Source organism: Ambystoma mexicanum, chromosome 6p, assembly GCF_040938575.1.
Source record: "Ambystoma mexicanum isolate Mex_15411 chromosome 6p, UKY_AmexF1_1, whole genome shotgun sequence".
Lineage (NCBI taxonomy): Eukaryota > Metazoa > Chordata > Amphibia > Caudata > Ambystomatidae > Ambystoma > Ambystoma mexicanum.
In genome coordinates, this window is record NC_090935.1 from 469,439,517 (window position 1) to 469,466,007 (window position 26,491).

A 26,491-nucleotide genomic window follows, 5' to 3' on the forward strand; every position below is an offset into this window, starting at 1 on the left:
ACCGGCGGGGTTAGAAGCACCAGCTGTTACTGGCAAGCCAGGTACCGGGAAAATTTGCAAGTCCGGCGGCAACCTGTCGGTTTTACCGGCACGGCTACCGCCAGACTTGTAATGGGGCTCATAGACTGCTCACACGTTATTTTTGATGCATTGCCCGAGCTATTCAGAAGGGTCATACTTTCGCTTCACAGCAGATATCTCTTATATATGGCTGGGATTTTTTGTCTGCAACCCAGAGCGGATCAAAGGGCTGAAATCCCACAGTCTCTCACTACTAGCTATTGGAACACACTCTTAGGCCGACAGTTCAAAGGGGGGGAGCACTTTTGTACAAACTCACCCCACGGAGGAGTTAGGACATTTGTGTTGTTTTCCACTGCAGCGTTCGAGGAGCCTGTGTCAATTCAATTAGCTGAGGTTCAGACTCTCGCGGCTCTCGGCCTGGACTGCGCAGACTGCAGCCACTCCACAGACTCGACTGGTTCTGGAAAGCAAAGTCTGCCTCCAAGCACAACCATGGAAGACAGACCAGGAGCAGGGAAACACCACAAGACTGCGCAATCTGCAACCATCCTGCAGCCACTCCAGCCACTGTACCTTTTTCTTGGATTTCAACATTTGAACACTTTGAGAGTCAGAGACAATACCCTTTGCAGCTTAGAGCTAGTGTTTGAGGGCCAGAATAAGATTGCAGACACAGGACATATTTTTGCTTTGAACATCTTGACAAAGGACAGACCCCTTAGTTTTTGAATGAGCTATGGAAATTCCACCTAGGTTAGGGTTAGTGAGGCATTGACCAGCCTATTTATTATTTGAATAAAGGTTTATAACCAAAACCATGGCTCCTCTGTGTCCGCGTCTCGTTCCTGGCTCTTCACACTACCAACTCCCCTGACCTCTGCAGTCCTTTTTAAAAACAGAATATAACAGAATATAACACAACTGTTATCATGTTTACCAGTGAGCCATGACACATTCCTCCTGCATTTAAACACTGTAATTATAAGTGTTATATTAATAAGAAATGTAACCCCCAGAGCCAAAGCATTACCGAATGCTGTGGTTTGCACATTTAAGGAGAAATTGCTAGTATAAAGGCATCATGAAGCAAGACACAGACAACAGATTCAAAGTTTTTAAAAAATGTTTATTAAATCAAATGTCTGGATGGTACAAGGCCTAACTTGCCCTTTGCTAAGGTGGGATTTCCCTACATGAACGAAACTAAGGAAAGTCTGGGTCAAAGAGTTCAACTTAAAAGTCGGTTTGTGTCCAAAACCTATCCTTGCCCTCACAACTAAAGCTAAACAGCGTACAGGGATGTCAATAATCAAAGAAATGGTGATCAACACAACATTCTGAGTTTCTTCCAGCTGTTAGCTTCCTTCCCAGCTCCCCTTTCCCAAGTTCACAAAAGTTCCACAATAGTCTCAAGATTACCTTTCTCAAGTACAAGGCAGTTCCACAAATCCTTGGGGTTCCCTTTCCCAAATTCTAAGCAACTCAGTTCAAAAGAAAAAGGGGCCTTGAGGCTCTGATCTCACAACGCCGTTGGCAGTTCATCAAGTCTCAGGGTTCCATTCTCCAAGACTTCAACATAGGAACTGATATTTGTATTCAGTCTATCAAAGTTCAACACAACTGCAGGCCACCTTGACCCTCCTTCTGGCTTGCATCACCAGCTCACTTACAGTGCTTCATCTTGTTATATTTCACAATGAGCCGCTTTACGAGTTTGGCGGTAGCCGTGCCCTTAATCAGGGAGCATGCAGGTAAATCTGGACTGGGGTTTTATGTGATGGCTCTACTATCAACAGAGACCAATCCCTACTTAAAGAAATTTAAAAGACGTTGTAATGGGAGAGGGAAGAATTGGAGCTGACTGCACAGAGTCGGATATACTACTGGAAAAGAAAGGTTATAACCTGGGATGGTATCGCAGATCAACAATCAGGGCACGCTACCGCCAAACTCGCTACCGGCACCGGTACCCGCGAATGGGCCATTACCGGCCCATTACAAGTTGAATGGGCCGGTAATTTCCCTTTCGCGGGTGCCGGTATGGCCAGACTCCCGATCCCCATTCTGCCCGATTGGGCAGAATCGGGGTGGGGAGCATGGTTGCACCAGCACCGTTTATACCAGTGCCAGTGCAATCACGAGTTCTGCTCGTGGGTGCCGCTCTGCACGCCTGGTCTGACAGGTAAAAACGGCACTGGTAGCACTACTGGCGCCATTGTTGCTTTACTGCCACATTCATAATGAGGCACAATGTCTTTGGCTTTAATAATTCAGGGCTCTCTGGTCTAGGTGCAGTTGTCACACCCCACAGTCCACCCATCACAGGTCCTGCAACCAGGAACCTTAGGCTCTTCAGCCCACACAGGTTCTTCTGTATTTGCCCCTGTGTCCAAATTCACCCTTACTTTACTTCTCTTTGTCAGCCTCTTGGCTTTATGTGAAGGTTCACACTCTCATGGAGTGTCCTGGTTAGCCTTTTGGTTTTGCCATTATGTGCCACACAGCTCCTTATTTATTTATATAAACTTACATTTGTATGGTGCACTGAACCCAGGGGCATCTCAGCGCTGGCTTTTATGGGGCAGTGGTTGCGGTAGGTTACAAAAGGTTACAGTCATAGGTAGTATATTAGTTGCAGGTAATGGTTACAATGGTTCAGAGCATAAGTGATATGTCCAAGTTATGCATAGCTAAATATCTAACAAGGTGGAGGTGAAGGTGGTGGTGCCAAAAGTTGTAGAGTTGGGTGGGTTCAACAAAATTTGGGGGTATTGTGAGAACAGCCAGGTATTGAGGCCTTTGCGGAAAGACCAGATGGATTCGTCAGATCTTAGGACTAGAGGGAGACCGCTCCAGAGTTTGTCTGCGATCACCGGGAAGCTGCTTCCTCCTGCTTACTCGCGCCTGTATCTAGGGATGTCAAGTAAATGCGAGTAGACAGCTCGGGTAGGTCTGGCGGATTGGACAGGTAGGTGGGGGCAGAATTTGAGATACATTTGTGGGGCAATGCTAGAGTTTTAAACATGATGCATTCATGTTTAAATGAATGCCAGGAGCCAGTGGATGTTTCATCTGGCTGTGGAAATGTGGTCTTTTTTAGAGATGTTTAGAGCTGCTCTTACAGTGTTATTCTGATTGACCTGGAGTTGTTTTATGTTGCAGACATTGGTACCTGCGAAGTGGGATTTGCAGTAGTCAATCCTGGATAGTATGAGGGCTCTAGCGAGTGTGATGCAGCTGTCCGTGGATAGGAATGGCCTACAGGCATTTTTCAGTTTTGCACTGTGTGCTGCTGCTGATGCGATAGCGTTTACCTGTCAAGTTAGCGATAATGTGGAGCCTAGGTATACAACCAAGGTCTTTTCCTCTTTGACAAAGGTGATTGTATTCCTGTCGATGGAAAAGGCTTTGTATGAGTCACCAAGTGTACTGATGAGGAGTAGTTTGGTTTTCTCATCATTTAGGCATTGTCAGTGTTGTGCCAACCAGGCCTGGATGATTTGGTATAGTTTGTTTAATGCATTGGAATCAGTGGCATAGTTGCCGTAGATGGTTAGGAGGATTTGGGTGTCATCCGCGTAGTAAGTGTAGGTGACACCCTGGACATTGAGGATGTCAAAGAGGGGCTTGGTGAAGATATTATAAAGTTTCGGTGAGAAACATGAGCCTTGAAGCACTCCACAAGTGACTGGTGCAGTCGGGGCTGCCACTACAGCGAACACTCTCACTGTGCAGTTAGACAGGAAGGAATCTAACCTTTTTTTGGCTTTGGCCGAGAAATGGGTAGCTGAGGATAGGTGTTAGCAGAGTAGAGATTAGTACACAACCACAATGCGCAATTACAATTTGCAAGTGTATGATCAGATTTAATGTAGTTGAATAACGCTAACACGCGGTTCGACCACAGATCTTCCTCTAGGCTGAGAATTTTACTTTTTCTGATCCATCCACTTTTTGGGGTTGTGACTCACTTGTATCAATAGTACCTGCCAGTGCAGAGGGAATTTCTGAATAGTATGGATTATGCCACCAGTGCGCAATGCCAATCTTCTGTCTCTTGCTGATAGCCCAAACAGAAAACTCACTTTGGCAGAGTATTTTGTGATTGGTCAAGTCAACAGCTGCAAATAGGTCAAGTAGGAGGAGGATGGCCATGTTGCCATTGTCCTTGATTTCGTCCATTTGGATTTTTAGCTCCAATAGGGCAGATTCCATACCGTGACCGGGACGGAAGACTGATTGGCGGAGGCCGGGGAGCTTGTGGGTTTCCAAATAATTTTGGATATGCAGGTAGGCTGCTCTCTGGAGTATCTTGAGGAGTAAGGGAATGGTCGTTATGGGGCGGTAGTTGGTGCGAATGTTGGCATCTAGTGTGGGCTTCTTGAGGAGTGGGAATACCCAGGCTTCTTTTGGATTCTCTGGGACATTGCCAGTTGAGAAGGAGTTATTGATTAACAATGTAATGAATGGGGCAAGTTGTTCAGCCCAATCATTTATGAAGGTAGCCGGAAAAATGTATCCTTGACATTTTGAGTGGTTTAGTCCTTTAATAATCTTGGTAGTTTCTGTGGTTTTGATTGGGGTGTACTCGAACCTAGGATTGGAGAGAGGGGTGAGGGGCCGCTGGACTAGGGGCTGGTTGGCTATGGGATTTTATTTTTTTTGCATTGGTTTTGGTTTAGAGTAGGGCTATGTTATCAAGAAGAGCGTTTTGGATGCTCTTACACTAGCTAAGGTGTTTGGTGGATTTATCAAGTGGGGGGGGGGGCTGGTGTTTCAAGCTCACGCAAGATGGCGAAGAGCTCTCTTGGACCCGAGCTTGCTTCTCCAATTCTCCTGTTGTAGGTGGCACTTTTGGTTTACAGAATAGCTAACTAGCTGTTCTCGTCTGAAGTTGTTTTTATCCAGGCTGTCTCCGCTGCTCATATTGGGCACTTGGTTTAGGTTTGTCGATGCTCAGAGGTGTTACTTTGTTAATGGCTTTATGGAGGGTTTGGTTGTATAGTTCAACCATGGTGGTTGGGTCTGTGTTTGTGTGTGAGTGATCTGTTAAAGGTAGCAACAGGGGGAGTAGGTTGGCTGGAGATATGTTCCGTGAGTTTATCAAGAGGGTGGATGGTGCTGGTTGGGATGGGACCTCAGAATGAGCTGTCTTAGTGAAATTGAAGGTGATAACATTGTGGTCTAACCAGGGGCAAGGGGCGTTGGTTAGGATGTTAGTGTTGCAGTTGAGGTCTGCTATCCACTCTAGTGTGCGACCTTTACCATGGGTGGGGCTTGTGAGAAACCTGAAGGTGTCTCCTTAACTAGTCCTCGGGATCTGTCACTGAGGTGGCCAGGGCACGGCCATCGCTATTGGATCCAGTTCCTGGGGGTTGATCGGTGAGGGAGGATCACCTGGAGGGAGTGTCCTCAGGGAGTAGAGGTGGGACCCAGATGGGTGAGAGGCGATATCCCCCTTCTTATAACACCTTTTCCCCTTTCTACCATGTAGGATACTCAGACACTCTACGCCCCCCCCCCCCATCACCTTCTCTGACACAAACTCTTTCTTACACCACAAAAGACAACAGACTAATACTAGATCAGTTTACCTGACATGTCCCAACACAAGGGCCAGGCAAAGTCAGGCAATTGACCAGAACCACACACACCTGACGGCTCTTTTCCTTCCCCACAGGGATAAAAGGTGGAGCACGAGAGCACACTATAAGCAAGGCAACCCGCACGATGAGACAGCTATTCCAGGGCGGCAGTTCAAGAAGAGGAGAAAGAGGGCAAAGAACCAAAGGAGCGACAAGGAGAGAAGCAACCTTGCCCTTTTCGACCCAGGCCTACGAAACCTCCATGAAAGGAATAACAAAACTGCGGACAATAGTCAGCGTGTGTTGCAGGAGATGCAATGGTACACAGAGCCCTCCTATGCTGATAATCAGGGCCACGAGAGACGCTGGCTACCGTGGTACTGTCCTTGACTTCAGAGACAAGAAAAGCCAAGCGGTTCATCACAGCCAGTGAGTCGAACGGAGGACCGATAAGAAACCGAACTGTGTGAACGAAATTTGTGAATGGCAAAGTAAGGGGAAAACCATCTGCAGAGGAGTCCGGCACCACGTGGGTGCTCACTCTATAGACTCTGAGCGATTCCCCTATTTTTGAAAATACCAATACCAGAAGGTCCTAGAAGAGCCGCAAGGAAAATGTCAAAGTGATCATACAAGGGTCTAGCAAAACCCCCTGTCGAAAGTCTTTGACCGGCACATAATTGGAAAGCTACGGAAAACCAATCCTGCTTAGTGAGAAAGCAGAAGGAACTGTGTGTTTGGCAAGAGTGAACCCGACAGAGGGATGCTGATAAAAAGGGGTGAAGCATGATGCCCCAATGAACATTGTGTTGACAAGAGTGAACCCAACGGAGGGATGTCCACAGTGGATTGTTTAAAAAGAGATTAAAACTTGGGAATAAAAGCCGTAGTGAACCCGACAGAGGGATTCTAAAACTCAAGAAGAGTCTGAGCCCAGCAGAGGGGGATCCAGGAGGGGTGAAAAGCCATCACCCATCTTATATGATGAAAGGAACCTTATGTTTGTTAATTTGAACCCATCAGATCCTCAGAGGCAAAAGACTTTTTGTAGAAAAGAGACTTAACCACTGAAGATCCTGATACTTGAGAACGGAACTGTGGTCTGATGCTGGGAAAGCTCGAGAGTGTGCTATGCTCCGGATTCCCGCCTTGTCCCGTGCTCAAAACGTGGGGAAGGTGGACCCCTGGCTATAACATCCTGACTTATCATTTGTGAACACTTCTTTCTTTCTTGTGAACATTATTCCACACTCTTTTTTGTATTTCGTTGTAATGATTGGCAATAGGTTTTTTAGTATAGGCCTTTTTATTTGACAAGACGCCACTAGGACTGCCTTATTATTATTTGATGGTCGTTGCTTGCTCCCATCTTAGATTTAGGTTTCAATTAGCCATTTTTCAAACCTACCTATACAGTTTAATAAACACCCTTGAACTGTGATCACTTGTGTCTGTCCTTACTGTTGCCACCATGAGTTCCTTACAGGCTTGCGATCAGGTGGGAGACGCCTAAGGATTCAATGGTATTGGCTAGGGCATGTGGATGGGGATCAGATGGGTCATTTAGACCTAAATTGACATCTCCCAAGAGAATGATTTTGGAGGAGGGCTTTGTTTTAGTGGAGAGGAGTTGTGCAATGTCTTCCTCAAAGGAGAGTAGTGGGCCTGGGGGGGGGGGTCTGTAAATTAAATGGATTGTTAGGGTAGCTGTAGTGGATAAGGCGGTTTTCAATGAGAGCAGTTTGCATGAGCTAATAGTTTGGTTTGAGATTTCTCTAATGGCTTGTAGACTTTTAGCAATAAAGGCTACTTACTCTGCCATGTTTGGAAACCTGTCTATCTTTCCTGAGGATGGTGCAACCGCCCGGGATGGCAAGGCAGAGGCGAAAGGCCAGCAGCTGGCTGCAGCCATGTTTCCGTGATTGCTAGGAAGTCTGGTTTGTTGGTGGTGATGAAGTCGGACATGTCAAGGGCATGAGCGAATAAGGATCTGGCATTGATGAGATCTCCTGTGAGGATTGTTGTGGTGTTTACTTTTGTGTCTGAGGTGTAGATGATCTTGTCAGTCTTTGGCCTTACTGCACTGTATCCATTCATAAAAGTTCCCTTTGAGGTGGTCTTATGTTTTGTTAGCAATATGTATTATAATTGTAGGCTTTTAAGATAGATTCCTTTAACATATCACTGCGAACATGTTCTGTTTGAAGAAGCCCTTAGCCTGCAAAAACATAGAATGCCCTTTTTAGGATTCAGCTGTTGACACGTGCTCTCGAAGCAGGCACAGTGGGTTATATTAGCCAAGGAGCAGCTGTGTGAAGTACATTTAAACCACAGCAGGAGTACAATTTTAAGTCTGAGTTAAGGACCTGTTGTAATACTATACGAGTTGTGATGGTATAAAGATGTGCCTCTTGTCAATGGATGGGAAGAGAGACAATGAGACTCCAAGGGTTGTTTGTAAACTATGGTGGGCACGCTGCAGCAGAATAAACCTGTCTATCAGAGTATGCAAACCAACATTCTGTTCCGGTGTTTAATTTTGCCTTAAATTTATTTTCTGAACACAGGCGGGAATACAAATAAGTATTTTCCCACAATTTTTTAGTTTTTAAGTATTTACAGTTTGTTTGTTTTATTTGCAGTTTGTGCCGAATCGCGATCTTGATTCTCAAATCGGGTAATGTTCGATTTTCAGAAATGAAAATGGTTTGCAGCAGCAATGCATCATGGGAGACATGACTAACATTTTGGGTACACTCAATGGCACATAAAAAAAAATACTGGAAGTATTTATATCAAGCCAGCAAAGGATTTCTTTTCAGTGCCTGTGCCTAATTTGTTTCTTATTTAGCGGATATCCATCCATCAGTTTGTGCTCTGCGTGAGTGAAAATTGGACAGAAAAAGTGAAAAAACAACCTTTTTTTCCCCCTATATATCTTTTGAAACATCATTTGGATTTGCACTTAATTTTCCAACGCTATGTAGCCTGGGACCGAACACCCATTTCTAAAATTGTGTGCTGATCCGTCCTACAGTTCAAATGTTTTTAGCCATAGAATTGATGCATTCCTATGGATGATAGGTTTCACCTTAACTATCAGGCAGCTAGTACTGCCCTACGATATAGATATGGGGCTCATTTACTAACTACACCTTTTTGCAGCGTAAATTACAGGAAAATATTTTTTTCATAGCTGAAGTCTATCTTACGCCAAAATGAGGTGATGACTGACTAAGTCAAACAAAGCAATCTTGCGGAACTTACACTTTGCACAAAATTCAACATTAGTCCTACCTGATTCTCTAAGAAAAAGGATTTAGGCCATAAAATTCCATTCCAACTTCCGTGGGCAGAACACACGCTGCTACACTTTTCCTCCGATGGGGGAAGCTTTAGTGGTGACTGTCATCCACCTCCTGTTGCACTGCACTATCGTCTGTGGGCTGTCAGAAGGTTGTGGACCCTCATGCGCAGGTCATCCCACCTCTTATGGCAGTCCTTGACCGTACAAGCTGTGACCCCCACAGCTGACACCTTCTGGGCAGCCTCTGCCCATATGGCCCTGCGCCTCAGCTGCGTGCTCCACCTCTGGTCTGGTGTGAATAACTCCCCTGCATTGTCCACTATGTGGTTCGACAAGCAGGGCGATTTCCGCTTCACTGCAGCGGGGTTTGTGCATACGGTATGGCGGAATTCTGGAAGAAATATCCCGCAGTAGTTTTGGACACTCACAGTAGCTGGATGCCTTCTGGAACCGGAGGATTGCAGTGGATTGTGATTTTTGTAATGGCCGCTGCTCACTTTCTGGTTTCGGCAATGACGGTATTTCCAGCTCTGGTGTTTCCGCCTCCACGTACGCGGTGCCGTTATGTCCGGCATACACACGGCAGAGGCGGATGTGCCACCAACATTTGTGATGGAACATCCGTATCCGCAGGTGTCACCGTGATGGCGGTGGCGCCGGTTCTGTGCATTAGTGATGCGTGCAGCCACTAAGCTGTAATTCTACCTTGTTTACGCCACCACGCGATGGCAGAAACGGTACCACTGTCATCACGGTAACACCAGATTTTTAACGCCAGACTTGTGATGAGGGCCAATGATTCCTTAAGCATAGCGAAAATGACTCTTTCACCCAACACTTTCTTCAGCATGGCAAAGGGTGTCCTTCGAATAATAACAAACAGTGGGCCTCATTACACGGTAGGCGGTAAACCATGGCGCTATTAGCGCCATGGTTCATGCCGGTAATTTACCGGTACTGCCTTGGAGGAAAGGGGAATTACCGCCCTATTCCAAGGTTGGGAAGGCGGTAATTCCTCCTTCCTTCTTTGCCCTTCCCCATTCCCATTTTTGCCCCATAAGGCATAATGGGAATGTGGAAGGCGCTAATTACGGTACCGCAAATTGCGGTACCGTAATTAGCACCCCGGTCCCTTTGCGGGTTTGTTTTTTAACGCCTGCTTTTAGCAGGCGTTAATGTACCAACCCGCAAAGGGACCTCGTAGTAAGGCGGTAAGGGTTTACCGGTATCGGTAAAATACCGGTACCGGTAAACCCTTACCGCCTACCGTGTAATGAGGCCCAGTGACTCTTTTATACAACAGTTTTTAAGGATGGCAAAAGTGTCTTTTCTACATAACTTCTTCCATAGATTCTTTAGATCCCCTGGTATACTCTCATGCCGGGTATCGTTTCTCCCAATGTCTTTTCATTTCATATGTTTTATCTGGATTCCCTGGTATACTCCCCTGCCAGGAATCCCCTTCTGGAATTTGTAGATCCCCTGGTATACTCCTCTGCCAGGTAGCTCTTTCCAAGGGCTCCCTGCCTGATGTGTTTCTTTCACAGGGATGTCTTACAATGTTCCCTTTCAATATAACACAGTTGTACTCCTTCACTGTTTATACTTTATTAACTTAGGTACTATTTGTTCCAACCTCCCCCATATCAACATCTCATATATGGAGACTTGTTCAAGTTCTGTTTTCTCTGATATTCATTTGCTTGTGGCAATGCTTGTTCCAATTTTCCCCAAATTGACATTTCATATATATACTTGTACATATATTGCCTTTCAACTTCTTCATTAATGTTCATTTACTGGTGATAATATTTACTCCAACTTTCCCCATATTGACTTCTCTTATACGAGGACTTGTGTAAATCTTGTCTTTCCACTTTACTTGGTCGGTATTCAAAACAGGTTTTTAATTGTCCATATGCCTGTCGGTACAGCCCGGGGTCCCAACACCTATGGGCAGACTCACCAGTGTTCGCTGGCGTTTGAAACTTGAGGCACTCTGATGCAGCGAAGTCTTCACTCCGGGAATGCTTCCCCTGCTCTGCAGACCCTCATTCAGTTCCCTTGCCGGCTCTGCGTTCACCCACCGGCAGAACTGCTGTTGTTCTAGGAGACCGTATCCCCAACAGCCTCGCTGCTGTTGCCGGTCCTTTAGTGGTCCTCACACAGTACCCACTGTGTTTCTCCTGGTCTTCAACCTCCCCGGTAAGTCAGGCTTCAAAGTGGTTGCTTGGAAGATCTTGCCTTTCTTAGCACGGTCTGTTACTGTGTGTCTGCTTCTTTCTTCAGTTCTGCTTCCTGCTTCGGCCGCTCTGCATCTCTCATCTCCACCTGTCAATGGAAGGTGTTTTCTAGGTTTAAGTGTCCTGCAAAGCTGATTTTCATTATGACAACTAGTCTGCACTTTTGGCTTGGGGTTTTCTTCAATCCACATTAACTCCTTCTTCCTCTTCCTCGTTTCAGTACTTGAGGCTTTGTGGGAGTCCAAATGAACTTTAGATCTTTTAAAGTTATATTGTTTTGGATCTTTGTTTGAATCAAAATGATCAGAGACAGGAGATTTAATTTAATTTAATTTAGTCGTGCATTTGTAAGGCGCTTATACAACAAGTAAAGGTGTGTTAGAAAGCACCCGCAGGGCAACAGAGAGGGAAAATTGGAATGAAAACAATATTACAATGAAAGATAGAGGCAGACCTACTAGGCGTTGTGGTCATTCAAAATGTGTAAGTGCATATAGAGAGAGGGATGAGGGAATGAAGGGGTAAGTGATAGGTGCATCAAGAGGGATGTGCTAGGGAGTAAGCAGCTGTAAGTGCATAGGTGGAGTGGTCAGCTGCCAATAGATAAGTAAGTTCAGGCCAGTGAGTGCCAGGCAAAGTGCTGGGAGGGTGGAGGCTGTGGGCGATTGGGCTTGGGAAGCCAGGACCCGGAGGATACATAGGGCCCTGGTCACAAATCTCAGCAAATGTGGAATTTAGTAGAGGAGGGAGGAAGGTGAAAATGAATGTCATGAGGAGCTTTGGGAATCTGAGGAGATCCAGCTCAAGACGAAGAGGAAGAGGAAGGCTGTTCTATAGGAGGGCGCCTGCTGAGGAAAGAGATAGGCCGCCAGCTTGCTGTTTAGCGAAGCACTTAACACACAGAGAGTTGGTTCCAGAGGAACGTAAAGATCTGGAGGGAGAATATTTAGTGAGAGCAAGTTGTAGATAGCATGTCCCCGGCCCCAGACATCCTTGTGGATGATGCAGAGGGAATTGAATTTGATCATTGCAGCAACCGGGAGCCAATGGAGAGTTTTCGGGCTGGAGAGAAGCGGCCACTGGGCTTGAGGCCAAGGATAAATCTTGCAGTCCTATTCTGGATTAGCTGTGGGGTTGTAGAGAAGAAGAGGGTAGATTAAAGACAAGGCTATTGCAGTAGTCTAGCTTAGAGAGGACCAAAGCTCTAGAGACATTGAGCTTCTGGGGGAAGTGAAGAAAGGAAGAATTCCTTTGAGAAGGTGGAGTTGAAAGTGGGACTTCTTGAATAGGTCCTGACTGTGAGAGATGAAGGAGAGAGAGGAGTCGAAGATGACTCCAAGGTTTCGGGCTTCAGAGTATGGAGAAGGGGAGAGCTCGTAGAAGATGGCCAGAGTGAGAGACAGAAAGAGGGAGCAGGAGTCCCAATAGGAAGGTTCTCAGTCTTGCTGGCATTGAAACAGAGATCATTGGAAGTACACCAGGACTGGATGGCAGATAGGCTGTCAGGGAGGATGGAGGAGAGGAGGAGAGATGAGGATCAGAGGGAAGTTTGAAGAAGAGTTGTGTGTCATCTGCATAACACTGGAAGTTTGGGGAGAAGGGCAAATGAGGTGTGCAAGTGGGGCAATGTAGTTGTTAAAAAGCCAGGGAGAAAAGTTTGAGCCCTAAGGGAGACCACAGGTGGAGATAGAGGTGGGGGAGGAGAAAGAGCCCAGAATAACCTGGGCCGGACTGTCACTGAGGAAGGAAGTCAACAAGTCCAGTGTCTGCTCCAAGATACCTAGGGTATTGTGGAGCTGTTTTTATGAGGATGGAGTGGTCGACTGTATCAAATGCAGGGGAAAGATCAAGTAGAATGAGAACAGCTGGAGAGTTAGAGTCAAGAGATGCAGGTGTTCAGAAGAGCAGTTTCCATGCCTCTGGATGCTTGGAATCCAGAATTATGGTCATAGAGGCAACCAACAAGTTTGGTGTGCTGGGTCAGTTGGGGGAAGACCAGGCTCTCCAAGAGTTTCCCAAGGAAGCGGGTGATACATATGGGGAAGCAGTTGACTGGACAAGACGGGTCTGCAGAGGCTGTTTCAGGATGGGGCGCACAAAGGTGTGCCTGAGGGAGGATGGGAAAGACCCAGTAGTAAAAGAGTGGTTGCAGAAATCAGCAAGTGCAGGGGAAAGGGAGCCAATGTTGTCCTTAATGTTACTGGATGAGCATGGGGGAACCTATTTGGAGGAGACCTTCATGGGGCGGATAACTCTAGTGACTTTATCAGGTGTGGTAGGATAGAAAGAAGAGAGAAAGGCAGAGGGCGGATGGGAGGCCATAGGAGGCAAGGGGATAGGGGAAGGGGTGGGGGAGAGAGACACAAGGGTGCTCAGGATGTCTTGAGTTTTCTTTCTTCAGTGAAGTGTGTGGCCAGTGAGTTACAAAGGGACTGGAAGGGGTAAGGAGGATTGGCTAATTCCCTGCAGATTTTCAAGAGGTTTGTTATTGTTGGATGCACCTGAGGCGCGACCGCTGGATGTGGGCCCTTTTCTTGGTGCGGATAGAGTGTGTATTGCCTTTAGAGCAGGCGACAAGCCAGTTTGTCAGAGGGCATGCCTGAGGTCTGCTACTTCCTTTCCGCAGCTCTTCACTTGTGTTTCAGAGCTGCAAGTTCAGAGTCGCACTAAGTGTTTACGCTTAGAGGCATGTTTCAGGCGGATCCTCATGACTGGAGCAAGAATGTCAAGGGTAATAATAATGGCAAGATAGAGGTTGCTGCGAGCAGAGTCAGATGTAGAGTCTGGTGTGGGGAGAGGGGGGGCGAAGGTAGATGCAAAGGCAGCCACTGACATTTATTTCATCGGACGGATGTTCGTGAACAAGGTTGGCATAGCTGAGGGGGGGAACGCAGTCAGTCAGAGGGCTGAGTGGACCCAAGTGAGATGAGCAGTGAGGGTGGTCTGACCAGGAGAGTGGGGTGGTCAGAGGGGAGGAGAATGAGAGATCATTTTGGATGAAGGCATCAAGAGTGTGTCTAGGTGAGTGGGTAGAACCAGAAGAGAGAATGGCGAGGGAAAGTGAGGTGCAGAGGTCATGGAAGAGAGTGGATGCCGTGATTGAGGAGTCAAGGTGGATGTTAGAATCACCCAGAAGAAGGAGTTTAGTGGTGGTTGTGAGGAGAGAGGAGGAGAAATCAGCCCAATCAGAGAGGAACAGGGTGGTAGAGCCAGGTGGACTGTAGATGGTGACAATGGTCAGAGAGGGGGTAGGAGAGATGACCAGTTTGAAAACCAGGCTCTGGAAGGAAGAGTAAGGCTGGATGGTATGAGGGAAGAAGGGACCCACTCAGGTAAGATAAGAGCAACCCTAATGCCTGCACGGTTAGGGCGTGGCTTGGGGATGATTTTACAGCCATCAGGGAGAAGGGAGTCAAAAGTAGTGACTGAGCTGGCCTTGAACCACGTCTCGGTAAGAGCAAGGCTATCGAGGTCAAGGTCTTCAAGAAGGAGGCAGATGTTGACAGAGTGTTTGATGGCAGAACAAGCATTAAGCATGGTTAGATGCAAGAGATCTTCACCTTTGAAGGTTTTCCGAGGATGGCTACAGGGGCATGGTACACCAGTTAGAGGGTGAGGATAGAGAGAGTGGAAGAAGGAGTAGCAGAAGTAGGGAGGAAGTTAATGAGGGACGGCAGGCGGCAGTCAAAGAGGAGAAGGTTGGGTTGAGAACCCTGAACCAAGATAGTTCCAGTGTGATAGACTTTAATGATACACCTGGATGATGCAAATCCCGCCAAGAGGACTTTCCATTTGGCGCCACCATTAATGGGCGAGGATGTAATAGGAGAGAGAGTAGAGATGAGATGAGGAGTCCATAGATCTGGAGAACGGACAGAGAAGAGGATATCAGTGAAGGTCTGTCTGGAAGTTGAGCTCACATGGGGGTCTGTGATAGGTAGGCCAGGGTTAGTGGTCAGGATATCTTTTTAATGCTTTTTTCTCCCAGATTTGTGAGAGAGGGAGGATAGGTGATAGGATAGCAGTTAGAAAAAATAGGGGAGATGGTGAGTGAAGGAAGGGAGAAAGAAAGAGGAGGGGCTGCACAGCACAGTACGAGCACAACTCACCAGGCGGCCTAGTAGCCGAGGGAAGCAAGAAACAGATGCACTGGAATAGCAATCAAAGCACACAAGCCATATGTAGGACATTGCCAGCACAATTGTAAAGGCACCTACATTCAAATTTGATACAAGGTACTGCGAACATACACAAATGAAATTGCCAGCACTGTAAGGGCACCTAAATCCGAATTTGATACACAGGACTGTGAACACACAAAAACGAAATTGCCAGCACAGATGTAAGGGCACTTAGATGTTAAGTGAGCATCATGTGTAATGGTATTCTGCTCAGAACGACAGTATGCTATGAGCATTGTAGATGTTATAGTGTTTTCTTCAAAAGGGGGTGAGTATACTGTGTCTCTCCTGATGGGGTCATCACCTCCTCCCGCTATTCGTTCCCTCCCACATGATCCTCCCTCTTAATACCACCCCCTGGGTCAGGATCAGGTAGCAGCTGCCGTCCCCTGGCCATGTGAGAGGAGACCACTACGGGAAGTAAGTGATGACTCTGTAGCATTCATCACAGCTGACAACAATGAACCTATCCCACTTCACCCATACATAGACTCCAGCATGAACACCAGCTATTAAGCAATGCATGCACACGAGCCATCACGTAATCACCCAGGAGACCCAGGGGACAGTGCAAGGAGGTACGCAATTCAAAGGCAGAGAAGACAACATTGGTATCTCCCTACACAGACCACATGGTAACAATTGCTTAAAGTGAGAAACAACACACAACACAGCATGAACCCTTTGCACATAAACATCCACGCTCAACAACTGTCAACAACCGTGCGCCGTCAAGATACATGGATATAGGCGACATGACAACATGCGATGCACTTTTCCCCACACGCATATCCATGCAATGAATTATGGGACTGGCCCAGTACCAACAGAAATAAAACCTAACACACCCCCATGTTGCCCTACACATTCACCATTCATTTCCAAAGGCAGCATCAATATGCCTATGGGGTTGAATGGGAAGATGCTTGAGGGCAAGATGCATGCCAATTTATTGCAATATGTCTGAGTAGTTTTATAAATCATGTGCACACATCTATAGGTTGTAACAGACTGACATGCCTCCCTTTCTCTTCTCTTCTCAGTCGTGGCAATGGAGGAAAGGTCATCAGAGCAACACTCCTACAGCAGTAAGGACGGACAAGAAGAACAGGCGCACCTGCCTGTCCAGAGTGTAGCGAGCAAGGAGGCAGAGGAAGAGGAGGACAGGGTGGAGAACACTTCTCTCCCACAAATGAGTACTGTTGTAACAATACGTCATCTTGACCCAGGTGTGTGGGCCTCCAACTTATCCCACCTTCAGAGGAGGCAAGGCCAGAGAAGCTTGCAAATGACAGCATGCCCCTCACGCAGGCGGACGAAGACGAGTACTACACCAGTCGGGAGTCCATGCACATCACGTCCCAAAATCCGTAGTCCCAACAGGTTTGTTCATCTGTAGAGCCCCCGAGAACCTTGGGCTGAGCCGTTGCTGCCGCCTGCACCCATCCCAAGGCTGGCCATCCACAGGTGCAGCCTGCTGGAACATCACGGGTGGGGCCACCAGAGTGGGTGGCTCTCTTCCTGGAGCAGCAGCCGCATGTGGTCCAGACAATGGTCGATGTGGGCAGGGAATTGGCAGAGGTAGATTACTCCATACAGCCTGACATTGCTGCAGTAGCCAGTCAATGCCACTGGCCTTGCCAAACACCTTGAGATAGGTGTGCTGGTCACCAGCATGGACACTGCATGTGAGTCCCACATGGGGCTGCTAATTAGAAATGTGGAGCCGAGGACGAGCCACAACGCAGAGAGGAGTGGACCTGAGATGGTGGACTATAGGTGAATGGCACCCGCCTCGTGTTCCACAACCTACCCGAAGGCCAACCCCTTGCCGGACACCCACTGAGCCTGGAGGCAGCCAAGCTATCGGGGAGGACAACAGTTTGGCGTCCCCACCATCCCAGACTGAGCCACAGGCCAAACAGAAACATGAGAGGGCTAGAAAGCAGCCCCAGGTCCTACATCACACTCACCTCAATCCTCACCTCCTGCACCCACCCTCATCCTCCCCTCCCCCATTTGCACCATCTACAGTCACATCCTGACACCCACACACCACAGAGCATAGCACCATCACACATACCCTTGTCCATGCACATCCCTAACTGTGAACTGTGCGCTCGACTCACACTTCCCCAAAGTACTATACATACTGCACACAATGCAATTATTTACATCAACACTACTAGCACTTTCTCAGTCTCCTGGGCTGGTCACTTCTTGCCTACCCAGCCCCTTTTCCACATTGTCCCCCAAAGCTCTGTCCTTGATCCTCTTCTTTGGGCTCTCTATACCTCTTCCCTGAGGTCTCTCATTTCTTCTTTTGGGTTCTCTGACCATCTATATGCTGATGACTCTCTAGATCTTTCTGTCCCTTACCTATTTTACTGATTCCACTCACTCCTCTATCTCTGCTTCTCTTGTTGCAACCCTCTAAAACCAAAGTTCTTTTCTTTCCTTCAAATACTATTCGTCTCCCCTCTCTCCTCTCTCTCAATCTCTTTCCCCAGTCCACTCTGCCCATTTCTTCCAAATCACTTGGGTCTTGTCTCAATTTCCTCACTTTTTGTGCTTGTGCATAATATTGCACAGTGGTCGGGGGAACATTTAAGGCATCCAGAGAATTTGTGCTTCGAGCACATTGGTAAAGGATGGCACACGATGCACACCTGTGCATCATATTTCACTGTGGTCAGAAGCACATTTGATGCATCCTAAGAGTTGTGATCACATTAATACAGGGTGGCCCCCGATGCTCATCTGTGCATGCCAACCCAATATAGTGGGAGCACATTTAATGATTCCCAATAGTATGTGCTATGAGCACGAAGGAACAAATGTCTTCAAATACTGCATTTAAGGAAACAGCAGGGTCTGCGCAAAGAAGATGTTCTATCTGTGGTTTACTCCACAATTCACATGGAGAAACATCTGCTTCAGCCCAGCTCTCTGTAAACATTTCCCTCTTGCTCCCTGGGGCAGGCAGGAGAGATTGGTCCCATTCTAGATTACATCTCCACTAGGTCATAAGAGTCCGAGTCAGGTCACACTGGTATAAGGGTGAAGAATGTGTAATATGGTGATATCATTTGTTATGTTGTTGTCTAAATGGTGTCAAAGGGAAGGATGTGTTCAAATCTTGCACTTCCTTGTTTGAGAACACAGACTCATGACATCATGTAACTTCCATCTGCTGGCCAGAGGAGTGTTTGATGTAAACAGTTGAGAGAGAGACCTGACAAGGGAAAGGATGGATGACTGGTGGTTATTGATACAAACCTGTTAAGATGGCTACATATATGTTTGCTGTAACCAATAAACACCTTTACATTGAAGTTACTGTCTGCGAGTCATCACTGCATGCGTTACTGTGAAAAGAAGACCAGTGGGGGGTGTCTGTACTTCTGCTCTCTATATGGTAGAGGAGAGGCACAGAGGACCCCAGCCAAGATTCTCTAGTACGGTAGCAATGGTCGAGCAATCAAGGCCTAGCTTCTCAGGAGGTGATTCAGGCTGGTTCTTAAGTACAGTGTAGTCCCCTAGCCCCCACAAAGGAATGTCCACACACTATATTGGTTAGAACACAGTCTTTATATAATCAATATTCAAGGTTATGTACACTTATCATAATAACTCACTTTGTACTCAGGAAAATCAACAATGGCAAATATATACAATTCTAAAGTGGTACCAGCCTTTGTATTAGATCTTATTAAAGTGCATCAACAATACAATACTGTAACAATGTCACACAGATCAATAGAGTGAAACCAGCAATAGAGAGAGGAGAGAAAATAAGATGGTTGAGCAATAGGCAGAATACTGGCCCCTACCACTAGACACAGTTCTGTGTGGAGATCCCCCCACCTGGGCAACCTGTAAAATAAAGATATAGCACAAGCCCAGTCCATATATTGTTCTGCAAGTCTTATTCCCTCCTATAATGTTTTTACCCCCCCAATGTACCTGGTGGAGTCGAGTTCTTCGAAGAGGCGTCGACAGATCCTTCTTGAGCGACCCCCTTTTAAGCGGGAGTCACGGATCTTCGAGAGGCGTCGAGAAACGTCGAGGAACTCGGTGTTCGGCGACGGGGAATCGACGGCCCTTCTTGAATGCCTTCCCTTTCAAGCGGGAGACACGGGGCGTCGAACGTCCGTCGACAAACAGGGTAGAACGGCGTCGATGAGGCGGCAGCTTCGTCTGAGCGGTGCTCGTCGGCGTCGGAGCGTCGGCGTCCTGCAAGGCAGAGGCGTGCGGGGCACCTCGGTGACAATAGTTCTGGACCGCAAAGATTGTGGAGACGGAGGCCCAGCAAGGGCGTCGAGTCGTTCGAGTCTTTGTGGTCTTCGGGTGGCGGGAAACCCACCGGCAGGTTTCTCCTCGGCGCGTTGGTCGTCCTCGACTTTCTCCGGCAGGAGAAAGCGGTCGACGGTGTGGACGAGGGAGTCCTTCGATTCGAATGTTCTTAGGCAAAGGAGCGGACGGCTCCGGTCGTCGGCGGCACGGCGTCAAGTGGTTCCCACGGCTGGGCAACACAACTTCGACGGGCCTCCAGCGGTTACACAAACCTGCGAACCCTGGTCGACGGCAATGGACTTCGACGGCGGCGATGTCCGGGTGCTTCACTTCGATCTCCTCGGCGGTCCCGTCTCGGGTCGGCAGCCTTTCGAGAGTCTGTCTTCCAGGGCGCTTTGGCGAAGATGGAGCGGTGCTCGGTGGTCCCTCGGAGCACGGGAAGTGGGCGCCTTACCAGGTCCTCTCTCGGGTCAGTCTTCGACGATTTCAGCAGCCTTCGGATCGTTCGAAGCAAATGCCACAGCAAGTCTTCTTCTTCCAGCTGGACGTCGAGGATCAGCAGTTCCAGTTACTCTTAGAGTGGAGACTCAGCTCCAGAACGCTTCTGAACGCTTCTGAACGTTCCCTGAACCCTTCTATCAGTGGTGAGAGGTCCCCAGATATACTATTCTGTCTCTCATCCACACTGCTGGCACACACTCAGCAGCCAATCATACAGAAGGGCATTCATGCAGTCAGTCAGCCAATCAGGCACACAGTGCATTCAGGCCACACTCCTCCCTTTCAGACACTCACAACAAGGAATGTGGATTGGAACAAGTACCCAGCCATTCAACACTACACACTGCATTCAGGCCAGTTTCGGGCAGGGCTGTCTCAGTCTTTGTCTCTCATGCCAGAAACCAGACAACCACAACAAGGAGTGTATATTGGTCACACACTCCATTCACCCAGGTCCCACCCACAGGAGGTACCCACAACATACAGTCACTGGGAAGGCTCAAGTCAGTCTAGCTGGGCCTTCACAACAACACCATATATGGAACTTCCACCCAACAGCCAGTCAGGGGGAAGGGACAGAGTCAGGGCTTCCCAGGACTTTGGGAAAACAAGGTAACAGGCAATAGAAAGCAAGAGGCCACAGGGGCCATCTTGTTTCCTATCAGGAATCAACTGATCCCAATGGCAGGGCCTGGGTATCCCAAAATGGAGGACACCCAGAGCACCTGTCAAATTCAGCATGGAGCTGCCAGCAGCCCATACCCTGCTCTGTGGGCCACCCACAGGTGCCCAAAAACATACACTAGGGGCACAGGGTTGTACCCCTACCCATGGGTGCCATAAGGGTATCCCATGGGTCTGTTCACCAAACTAAAAGAGAGAGCTGCACTGCCAGGAGTCCCACATGGACTCCTGGGCAGAAAACATGACAGAACACACGATAAAAAGCAGTAAAGGACAAGGATTCAGAGGCCCTGTCCCTCTGATGCATTTCCAGCATCACAGTCACCCCCCCCAGACTGAGGTGGAGGGTGTCTAATCTCCCACGGGATAGACACCCTCATCCAGACGGTCAACATACCTTCTGGAAAGGCCATCTGCATTATCGTGACTCTTCTCTGGTCTGTGCTCTATGGTGAAGTCTAGCCCTTGCAGGCTAATGGACCACCTGAGCAATTTTGGATTCTCACCCTTCATTTGCATAAGCCACTTCAGGGGCTTATGATCTGTTTGGACCTTGAAGGTAGACCCCGTAAGGTAGGGCCTAAAACGCCTAAGGCTCCAAACTATGCTAAAACACTCCTTTTCAACAGTAGCCCACCTAAGTTCTCTACCCTTGAGTGGTCTACTGATGAATATGATAGGATGTTCTCTCCCTTTGTCATCTAACTGGGACAAGACAGCTCCAATTCCGGTGTCGCAGGCATCCGTCTGGACGATAAAGGGTCGGCTGTAGTCAGGCGCACACAACACAGGTGCCCTTCACAGACTTTCTTTCAAGCCATCAAAGACCCTCTGACAGTCTTCGGTCCAATTAACCTTCCTAGGCTGTTTGGGTGAAGTTAGAGCTGTCAGGGGTGCAGCTATGGTTCCATAGTCTGCCATGAAATTGCGATAGTACCCAGTGAGGCCCAAAAAGGCTCTCACCTGGGTTTGAGTAGTGGGAGTCTCCCAGTTCTGTACATCCTGTACTTTACTGGAGAGAGGTTGGATTTGACCCCCTCCTACCTCATGACCAAGATAGGTAACTTTCCCCTGAGCTATCTGGCACTTAGTGGCCTTGATAGTGAGGTTAGCCCTTTTCAAGGCCTGCAACACCTTATCCAGATGTGTCAAATGCTCTTCCCAGGTGGAACTGTAGACGGCAATGTCGTCTAAGTAAGCCACACAAAAGGCTTCCAGCCCACTGAGCGCATGGTTGACCAATCTCTGGAAGGTGGCAGGGGCATTCTTCAACCCAAAAGGCATGACCCTAAACTGGTAGAGTCCCTCAGGTGTTGAGAAGGCCGTCTTTTCCTTGGCATGGTCCGTCAGAGCTATTTGCCAATAGCCTGAGGTAAGGTCAAAGGTGCTCACAAATTTGGCAGCACCTATGGTGTCCACGAGCTCATCATCCCTGGGTGCGCGTCAGTTTTGGTGACGGCATTGACTCCTCGGTAGTCCACACAGAACCTCCAATCCTTGGTACCCGCCTGGAAACTTGCCTTGGGGACAAGGACCACTGGACTGGACCAGGGACTGGTTGAGGGTTCAATAACACCCAGATCCAACATCTTGGCGACCTCAGCCTGGATGTGGTTCTTGACGGTATCTGACATACGGTAGCACCTGCTTTTGACAGGCACACTGTCACCAGTGTCAATTTCATGCCTACACCACGGTGTAAGGCCTGGCGTCAGTGAAAACAGAGAGGCATACTGTTGGAGTAAAGCCCTGCAGGCCCTCTGTTGCTCTGTTGTCAAATCCGGAGAGAGATGTACTCCCTCCACTGAGCCATCCTGAGGGTTGCTATGCAACAAATCAGGAAGGGGCTCACTCTCATCCTCTTCTTGCCCTGAAGCTAGCAAGAGACATGAGACTTCTGCTCACCGGTGGAAAGGCTTGAGCCTGTTGACATGGAATATCTGAGGGGCTACCCCAGAGGCTCCCATGTCAACCAGATAATTGACTTCGCCCATCTTGGAGATGATCCTGAAGGGTCCAGTCCACTTGTCTGCCAGAGCTCTAGGCTTGGTAGGCTCCATCACAAGGATTTCCTGTCCCGGAGTCCAATCCACTTGCGAGGCTTTAAGGTCATGCCAGTACTTATTCAATTCCTGGCTGGCCTTGAGATTTGCTGTTGCCTGACCCATCATCTGTGTCATCCTCCTTCTGAGGCCTAACACATAGTCCCCCACTTGCTTGGCGGGACCTGGAGGGGTGGCTTCCAAGCCTTCTCTGATCAAGGCGAGGGGCCCCCTCACGGGATGTCCAAAGAGTAACTCAAAGGGGCTGAAACCAACACCCTCTTGAGGTACCTCTCTGTAAGCAAACAGCAGGCATGGCAGGAGGAGATCCCATTTCCTTCTTAGGGGTTCTTCCAAAGACCCTAGCATGCCCTTGAGAGTTTTATTAAATATCTCAACCAGACCATTGGTCTGGGGGTGGTAAGAGGTGGAGAACTTGTAGGTTACCCCGCACTCTTTCCACATGGTTTTCATGTAACTAGACATGAAGTTGGATCCTCTGTCAGAGACAACCTCCTTGGGGAATCCAACACGGGTGAAAATGCCCAGGAGAGCCCTGGCAACCACCTTGGCAGTAACAGTCCGAAGGGGTATTGCCTCAGGGTACCTGGTGGCATGATCTACCAAGACCAGGATGAACCGATGTCCACCTGAAGTGGGAGGGTCAAGGGGACCGACGATGTCGATGCCCACCCTCTCAAATGGTGTGCCAACCACTGGCAATGGCTGCAGTGGGGCAATGATACTGCCTCCAGTCTTGCCAGACAACTGACAAGTTGGGCAGGTCCTGCAGTGGGACTCCACCTCTACTCCCATCCGTGGCCAGTAGAAATGGGCAGAGAGCCTCTTCTTAGTCTTCTTGGTCCCAAGATGACCAGCCAAGGGCACCTCATGCGCCAACTGCAGTAGGAAGGGCCTGTAAACCTGGGGTACCACCAACCTCTTGAGGGCAACAGGTTCAGGCTTAGTGGGCTCACTAACAAGGAGCTCACCCTCCCAATAAATCCGGAATGTCCTAGGCACTTCTCCTTGTGCCTGGGACAGGGCCTGTTTCCTCAGTCCCTCGAGAGAGTGGCACTCTCTCTGTCCCTTACAGAAGTCTGCCCGGGAGGGTCCCCCTTCAGCTAACAAGCATTGAAGGTCGGGATGATCCTCCGGGTTGAGAACCTCTCCCACAGGAGAGTCTTCTGTCTCTTCTCCCACAGGAGTTGAGTTTGGGTTTTCCACTGGACCCAGCCCGTCCGGAGCATGGATCCCAATGGGTGCTGTCGGAACAGCAGGAAGAGAAGGTGTTCCCTCCACAGAGGTGGCCTTCTTGGTCTTCCTTCTTCTTGCCTTAGGCCTCGCCTTTGGCTCGGGTCCCTGACTCACAGCCAGACCCGGTGTCACCTGTGACCTAGTGACTGCAGCCGCAGTCATGGGAAGACCATCCGAGATCAACCCCAACTCTACTAGATCATTTCCTAACAGAATGTTAGCAGGGACATTGTCCTGAACCAGGACAGGAAGCTTTGCTGTCTTGTCTCCAATCATGAGTGTGACTAAGGCTTCAGGCGATAATTTGGGAGGCCCACCAGCTAACCTGGTGGTTCTCAGAGGAGTACCTACATAGTCCTCTGGCTTGAGCAGGGTCCTGTCCACCACTGTCATGCTTGCCCCAGTGTCTCTCAAACCAGTAGAAGGCTGGCCATTCAAGAGGTCACTTCTCAAAAACCTACGGGTGTTCTGTGGGATAGCCGCCAGTACTTCTGCATACTGGTCCCAGGCCCCAAGGGACACTAAGGAAATCTCTACCGGAGCACCAAATGTGATCCCGGTAGAGGAGGGGAGGACAGTGGCCTCCACCTCAGACACGGGGTAAGGGTAGGTCAGGCTGACAGCCTGTACTCCAAGTGCCTTACCTTTACACTTGGAGTCACCCCTTTTGTGATCCAGAGCCCCACAGTCCCAACAAGCGCCAGGAGTGCGGGGTACGGTAGGGGAACCACTGGGAGCCTGCTTTGCAGCAGGTGGACCACTACTCTTATTCCCACCCACAGATGACTTATCCCCACTAGATTTTTGGGTCTTGGGAGAGGAAGGTTTAGGTTTACCCGACTGTGACTGCTTGTGGGACTCCTCAGCTTTCTGAGAGGCCCCCTTTTCTTTGTCCTTGTCCTTCCCACTGGAGTCCTTAGGGGACACCCGGTGGGAGACCCACTTGTCAGCCAACCTAGCCAGCTTAAAGGGGTCCAAAATGTTCTGGTCAGCCACATACTGACGCAGCTCTGGTGAACAGGCTTCAGAAAAATGCTCAAAAAACAAGAGGTGGGACAATTGAACAAAAGTCTTAACCTTGTATCCATCGATCCACCCCATCATGTTCATGTGCGCAGCACTCACCCAGTCAACCCAAGACACATTCTCTCTTTTCTTAAAATCCCTGAACCTTCTAAGGTATTGGGTAGGTGTCTTGCCAAACTTGGCAATCAAAGCAGACTTCATACACTCATACTGACCCCTTTCTTCCACACTCAGCTTCAGAATACAGTCATATCCAGTTTGAGGCACTCTGCTTAACAAACACTTAGCCCAATCTCTTTTATCAACATCATGAATCGCACAAGCCATTTCAAATGCTTCAATCCATTGGAGGATATCTGAACCCTCCACAAATACACCAACCAAATCTTTCATAAACTTGGTGGCTGGGGACCTGACACTCTCACTGGTTTTAACTGAAGTCTCCACTCTAGCTCTCTCTAGCTGGATTCTCTGACATTCAGTGTCCTGGCTCTTGAGTTCAAGGTCCTTATTTCTGAGTTCAAGATCCCTATTCTTGAGCTCCACTTGTTGAGCAAAGTCCTCTTTCTTAAGTTCAGCATCTATTTCCAACTTGCGGTATTCAAAGGCCAATTTCATCCTTAATAACTCAAGCTCCAAGGAATTGCTGGGGTTTGGAACAGAGGCAGCAGGAATGGCGGCATTCCCAGAAACAGATTCAGCAGAAACCCCAGGGGCAGAGTCCTCATTGGTTGCATTCCCCCCCTCATCAAGAGTTTCACCATCAGTCTGGTAGTCCACCAGGGCAGCTATCAGCTCAGCCCTAGACTTATCCACAAAGTCTAACTCCCTGGCTTCACAAGCACTCTGGAGAGCCTCCAAGCTCATCCAAGTCAATTTGCCATTTGCAATAGACTCCATTGTTTGTAATGCAGTTATCTTGTACACAACTAAACCTTAATTTAATAAAGTGGGGATATCCTTTGTAAGTGGCACGGTTATACACTGATTCTTAAAACCATAAGCATCCCACCGCTGCCACCAGTGTGAAAAGAAGACCGGTGGGGGGTGTCTGTACTTCTGCTCTCTATATGGTAGAGGAGAGGCACAGAGGACCCCAGCCAAGATTCTCTAGTACGGTAGCAATGGTCGAGCAATCAAGGCCTAGCTTCTCAGGAGGTGATGCAGGCTGGTTCTTAAGTACAGTGTAGTCCCCTAGCCCCCACAAAGGAATGTCCACACACTGTATTGGTTAGAACACAGTCTTTATATAATCAATATTCAAGGTTATGTACACTTATCATAATAACTCACTTTGTACTCAGGAAAATCAACAATGGCAAATATATACAATTCTAAAGTGGTA